Source organism: Theobroma cacao, chromosome 7 (genome assembly GCF_000208745.1).
Source record: "Theobroma cacao cultivar B97-61/B2 chromosome 7, Criollo_cocoa_genome_V2, whole genome shotgun sequence".
Lineage (NCBI taxonomy): Eukaryota > Viridiplantae > Streptophyta > Magnoliopsida > Malvales > Malvaceae > Theobroma > Theobroma cacao.
In genome coordinates this window covers 8,802,402-8,808,631 of record NC_030856.1, presented here as the reverse complement: position 1 = coordinate 8,808,631, position 6,230 = coordinate 8,802,402, and the positions used below count along the sequence as shown (strand labels likewise).

General features: G+C 29.1%; 1 long non-coding RNA gene across 1 annotated transcript; it reads right to left on the bottom strand.

Moving 5' to 3' along the window:
- On the bottom strand, positions 2,660–4,781 carry LOC18594444. The gene is made up of 4 exons (XR_001928825.1): positions 4,543–4,781; positions 4,402–4,468; positions 3,722–3,846; positions 2,660–2,896 (listed from the first exon to the last, which is right to left on the bottom strand). It is a non-coding gene; the product is annotated as an uncharacterized LOC18594444 (long non-coding RNA).

Sequence of the window (6,230 nt, the reverse complement as noted above, 5' to 3'; positions counted from 1 at the left end):
TAAAAAATAATGTTATTTTATTCAATTTTGACTATTTGACAACTATTACCAAATGGTATAGAAGTAACGAACAACAACTTTATTGGTATTTATCTTTTGTAAAAAATATGACAATTGGATTGTCAGACAGTTTTAAAAAATATATTTTAAATTCCAAAAAAAATATCAATGGAGTGTACAAGCAAACCTAATAGAAGAAATATTTGGCAATAAACAAGTACCTAATTAATAGAATCATAACAAATGTGTTGAAAATTTTTAAAAATATATTTGCATCATCCAAAACATTATGATGTTAGCAAATGATACAATTTTTATATTTACTAGAAATGTATCCATGCGTTGCACACGGTTACAATAATACATATTGTAATAATTGTATTTATCATATTTTTTATTGTATAACTTTTTGTAGGTGAGACTAAAGTAAGTCCATGTACTAAAAATTACATATACAAAATGTTATAGTCGATAGTAGAAAATGTAAAACAATATCATGACAATTTGTAATTTTATATATTTATTGTTAGGTTAGTTACAAACACCGGTGTCTATAAACCAAAGTTAGTATAAGGCTTTGGCAAAGCTGCACAAAAGAAGGACTATTTTGCATCTTTGTATGTCAATGTTTTGCCAGTACTCTAAGCATATGTAAAAAAAATAGTGATAATGTGCAATAAAACATGAAATTGTGACTAAACAATTATTTAAAACTAATTGTAGCTGATATTAGGCTTGGAACCATAGGACTTCAGATCTAGGATATTGGGTAATTTGCTTGAAATCATAGCATTACAAATTAAAGATAATTAATTAAATGGTGGATATCAAGTAGATATCACGACATATCAAAGATATCAGGCATTATAATTGACACTGTAACACTTCAGTGCAATTATATCAAGCATTATGTTTGGAAACGTAGCACTATAAATCAAAGATATAATTAAATAGTATCAAGAATATCATTTAGTATGTTTGAGACCGTAATACCTCAAATAAAGGATATCAAGTATTATGCTTGGTAGCACAAGACCCGAGATAAAGGATATTAGGCATTATACTTGGAATTATAGCACTATAAATCAAGGATAATTAAGCAATGGATATCAAGTAAATATTATGACATATCAAGTAGATATTATGACATATCAAGGATATCAAGTATTACAATTAGAACTGTAGCACCTCAAATCAAAAATATCAAGCATTATGATTGGAAACATAGCACTATAAATCAAGGAAATAATTAAATAGTATTAATGATATCATCTATTATACTTGGAACAGTAGTACCCCAGTTCAAGGATATCAAACATTATGCTTTGTACCATAAGATCCCAAATCAAGGATATAAATCATGAGACTTAGAAGCGTAGCACTACAAATGAAGGATATCAGCTATAATGATTTGAACTATATCAAAATAGATCGAGCATATCAAGCATTATGCTTGGTACTATAACACCTTATATAAAAAATATCATCTATTATGCTTTGAATGTAGAACTACAGATCAAGGATATTTAGTAGAAAAATCTTGTAAATAATTATAATACTAGTAAGAAAGAAGAAGTATAAATTTTAAAAATTATAAATAATAATAGTAATAATAAATCAAAGATAATTACTTTAAAGTATTGATAAGTTTAAAAGAAATTCTCGGTGTTTCAAGTTTATTAACAAATTTTCATATTACATTTGACTTTTTATTATTTTATTATTTTATATTATTTTGGTATGATTATAATGTTTGTTATTATTTTGTTTTATTTTTTAATTGTCTCTTCATTTCTTGGGCTTTTTATGCTTGGTACCATAATATCATATATCAAGGATATCATCTATTATACTTGAAATTGTAGCACTACAGGTCAAAGATATTTGGTGAATATCAAGTAGATATCATGACATAGTAAGCATATCATCTATTATACTTGGTACCATAAGACTTTAAATCAAGGATATTGGGCATTATGCTTGGAATCATAGTATTACAAATCAAGGATAATTAAACAATGGATATTCAGTAGATATCACGACAAATTAAAGATATCAAGTATTATAATTGGAATTGTAGCATCTCATATCAATGACATCAAACACAATAATTTGAACTATACTACTATAGATCAAGGATATTAAACATTATACTTGGTATCATAACACCCTATATCAATGATATCATCTATTATGCCTGAAATTGTAGCATTACAGATCAATGATATTTAGTAAAAAAATTTTGTAAATAATAATAATAATAGTAAAAAAAATAATTTTAAATTAAAAAATTATAAATAGTAATAGTACTAATAAATAAAAGGTAATTGTTTTAAAGTATTGATAATTTTTAAAAAAAATTTCTTGGTGTTTCAATTATATTAACAAATTTTCATATTTCATTTATTTTTTATTATTTTGGGATGATTATAATGTTTGTTATTATTTTGTTTTATTTTTTAATTGTCTCTTCATTTCTTGGGCCTTTTATACTTGTTACTATCACAGCCCAATTTTCGAGCCATGACCGGCGCAAGAGCCCAATGGGCTCAGCCCACTAAACCCTAGCAAGCCTATTTATATAATCTTATACATTAATCCATATTTTTTAAAAATCCAAAATTCGTAGTGTTCAAATATAGTTCCTTTGAAAACAACTCACAAAACCCAATCATGCATTCATAATAACATCATTAACCATTATATACATATATAGATTAATAAATGAATCTTAACATTTCACATCAAGTATTCATATACATATAATTGGACCTTGACCGTCAGCGGAGTGACTCTAGGCACGGTTACTAACATCTAATGTCATGGTAAATCTACCGAGCAATGGATAGGAAGTAGCACCTCATCCTAGGATCCAATCACCTTTAACTCAGGAAACCTAAAGCATGAAGTTTAAAAACGTGAGTACAAACTCAGTGAGTGAACATAGAAAAGAAACAGGCAACGTTAAGGAAAGTTTAGAAATCATGATGCACTTAAGTTCAAAAGCAATGCAATTTAGTTTAACTCTTATTAAAACATCTCATTTCAAACTTGATTAATTAATCCGTTGTTGTTGAAAATCCATGATCAACCGTGATGTTAAAGAAGTAGAAAATATGGCAGCGAGAATCCATTTTCGCTACAGCGAAATTCCTTGCTGAAATGAAAAGCAATTTGGGAGCAATCAACAATGCCAACACATAACACAATCACAAATATTTTCATAAACTTTCTATAACATATATATATATACATCATCATGCATACCATCTCGCCACACTCAGCTCATTCAGCTCATGTGCACTCCCTACTCGCACATAACCGGGTCATCATCAACTCGTTTGCACTCTCACACCGCACATAGCTGGGTCATTATCGGCTCATGTGCACTCCTTACTCGCACATAGCCAGGTCATCATCAGCTCATGTGCACTCCCTACTCACACATAGCTGGGTCATTATCAACTCATGTGGACTCCCACACCGCACATAGCTGGGTCATCATTGTCACACAAAAGGAGCATCCAGAGCATAATATACATATCAATATAATGTGATAACGCATGAACTATTCATATTGCACATTTCACAAGATAGAAACATTTCATCAAGGGCTTGTTCCCCAAGTATATTTTTAAAGTAAAAACAATTGAAACTTTCAAATGATTTATTTGAACATGTAGGCACTTCCCAAAACATTTTGAAATGCAAGTTCACTCACCTTACGATAGCAGAATATTACATCGTTATTTGTTTGAAGGCGTATCTAGCTATTCGTACTTGCCAATCGTTCTTTATTTCCTCCGGCATGCCACCACAGTACTTTAACTTTACCTTTTGGATTTCCTAGCAACAATTCAAATGCAATACCTTTAGTGTACATCATTCCTACTTCTCTTTTTCCTTCAATCACGAATTCTTATTCAACTAACTTATATTTTGACACATTTTTACCAAAGTTGCCTTTATCCTTTACTTGCGTAATTCTTTAGATTATAGATATCAGCAACTTATTTATAACTCTAACACATATATTTACCTTGTCTAAGGATATTTATCAAGTTTAACTATCATTTCCATAACAATTATCTAACATATGGCAACAACTACAAATTTACTTCCATCAAACACTTTCTAAGTTTATATGTAACATTAGTCTCATTTACATATTGCCACCAAGCATAACATTGATATCTATTCATACGCACCAACATCTATAACCTTTTTGAGCTTTTCCTAACAACACATTTATCCACATAATTCATTTCTTTTCCAAATTTCCAATTAATATAATTACCTTCCAATCATACGTATGACACCACAATAACACTACATATTGCACACAATCTTTCTCACCATAGTAAACCAATCACAGGCTTTAAATTATAGCATGAAGCTTACCACTTGGTTTTAGCTTGGATTTTACCCAACAAAATTCATAATTCCCTCACATCCATGGCCACCATAGCTGCCACAAAATGATTCACTCATTATTTTCCAAGGATTTAACCAACCATAATCTTAAAACACAAAAATCCTTACCTTAGTTTACTTGAATTACAAAACCAAGTTCTTTTCTTCCTTTCTCTCTTTTTCTTTCTTCTTCTCCTAGGGTTTATATGTGCTGAAAATTGGGGTTAGAAGTTGTAACTTTGGTGCACAAGAAGTTGGGAGAAGAAGGAAGCAAGAAGAGAAAGGAAATGAAAAGAAAAGAAAACAAGAAAAGAAAATGAAAGAAAATTAACTTGCCATGGGAGAATGAGAGAATGGCATTGGAAGCTTCAAGAATGAAGAAGAAATATCTTGCTGGAGGAGATAAGGACGGTTTTGGGCTGATAAGGATGAGAGTCAAAGCTTTCTTTGGAAGCTTTGACCAAACTTTATGTAAAATTACCGTTTTTCCCTTCAAGTTTCTTCCCTTTTTAATTTAGTCCTCCCAACACTCATTTAACTCCAATTTCCTTCTATTATCTTCTTCTACACATGTACAAATAAAGTATAAAGTTTGTACTCCAACACGATGTCCCCATAATATTTAAAGTATTTATTTACCCGCGTTTTCTTTACTTAATAAAGACACATGGCCCCATTAACGTCATTTTTCTCTGAATTTTCTCATTCCTCTTCTCCCCCACTTAGATTGACCATATACTCCTTCATGGAAAATTTTGATACTGAATAAAATATTAATATTTTAATATTATTTTATTAATAAAATAATATTTTATTTCAAAAATTTTCTTGTCTCTTTTTGTCTCTTTGGTACCCAAAATATCTTATTATGCTTCAATTGACTTCCGAATCACTTTCTACCTTACAAATTCTTCTCTGATAAAAATATTATTATTTTATTATTATTTCCTCGCATGCGGAATATTTTTTCCCAAACTATTTTTTTCGTCTTTCATCATTTTTTTAACATTATAATTAACCTCAATTGACATCCGATAAGATTTATTGGTCACTATATCAAGGTACGGGGTATTACAGTTACCATAATAACCAAAACTTAGACTTAAAAAGGTAGGATTACAGGTCAGGAAAATTAAGCATAATAATTTGAACTGTATCACTATAGATCAAGGATAACAAGAATTATACTTGGTACCATAACATCCTATATCAAAGATATCATTTATTATACTAGGAATTGTAGTACTACAAATGAAGGATATTTAGTGGATATCAAGTAGATATCACAACATACTAAGGATATCAAGCATTATGCTTGAAAACGTAGCATTACAAATTAAAGATATAATTAAGTAGCATCAAGAATATCATCTATTATGCTTAAAACTGTAGTACCCCAAATCAAGGATATCAAGTATTATCCTTGGTACCAGAAGACCCTAGATCAAGGATATTAAGCATTAGGCTTGGAAGCATAGCACTACAGATCAAGGATATCAAGTATCAAGATTTAAACTGTATCACAATAGATTAAGGATATCATGCATTATGCTTAGTACCATAAAACCCTATATCAAGGATATCATATATTATGCTTGGAATTGTAATACTACAGATCAAGAATATTTAGTAGAAAAATCTTGTAAATAATAATAATAATAGTAAGAAAGAATAATTTTAAATTAAAAAAATTTTAAATAATAATAGTAATAATAAATCAAAGTTAATTATTTTAAAGTATTGATAACTTTTAAAATAAATTCCTGGTGTTTCAATTTTATTAACAAATTTTCATGTTATATTTGATTTTTTATTAT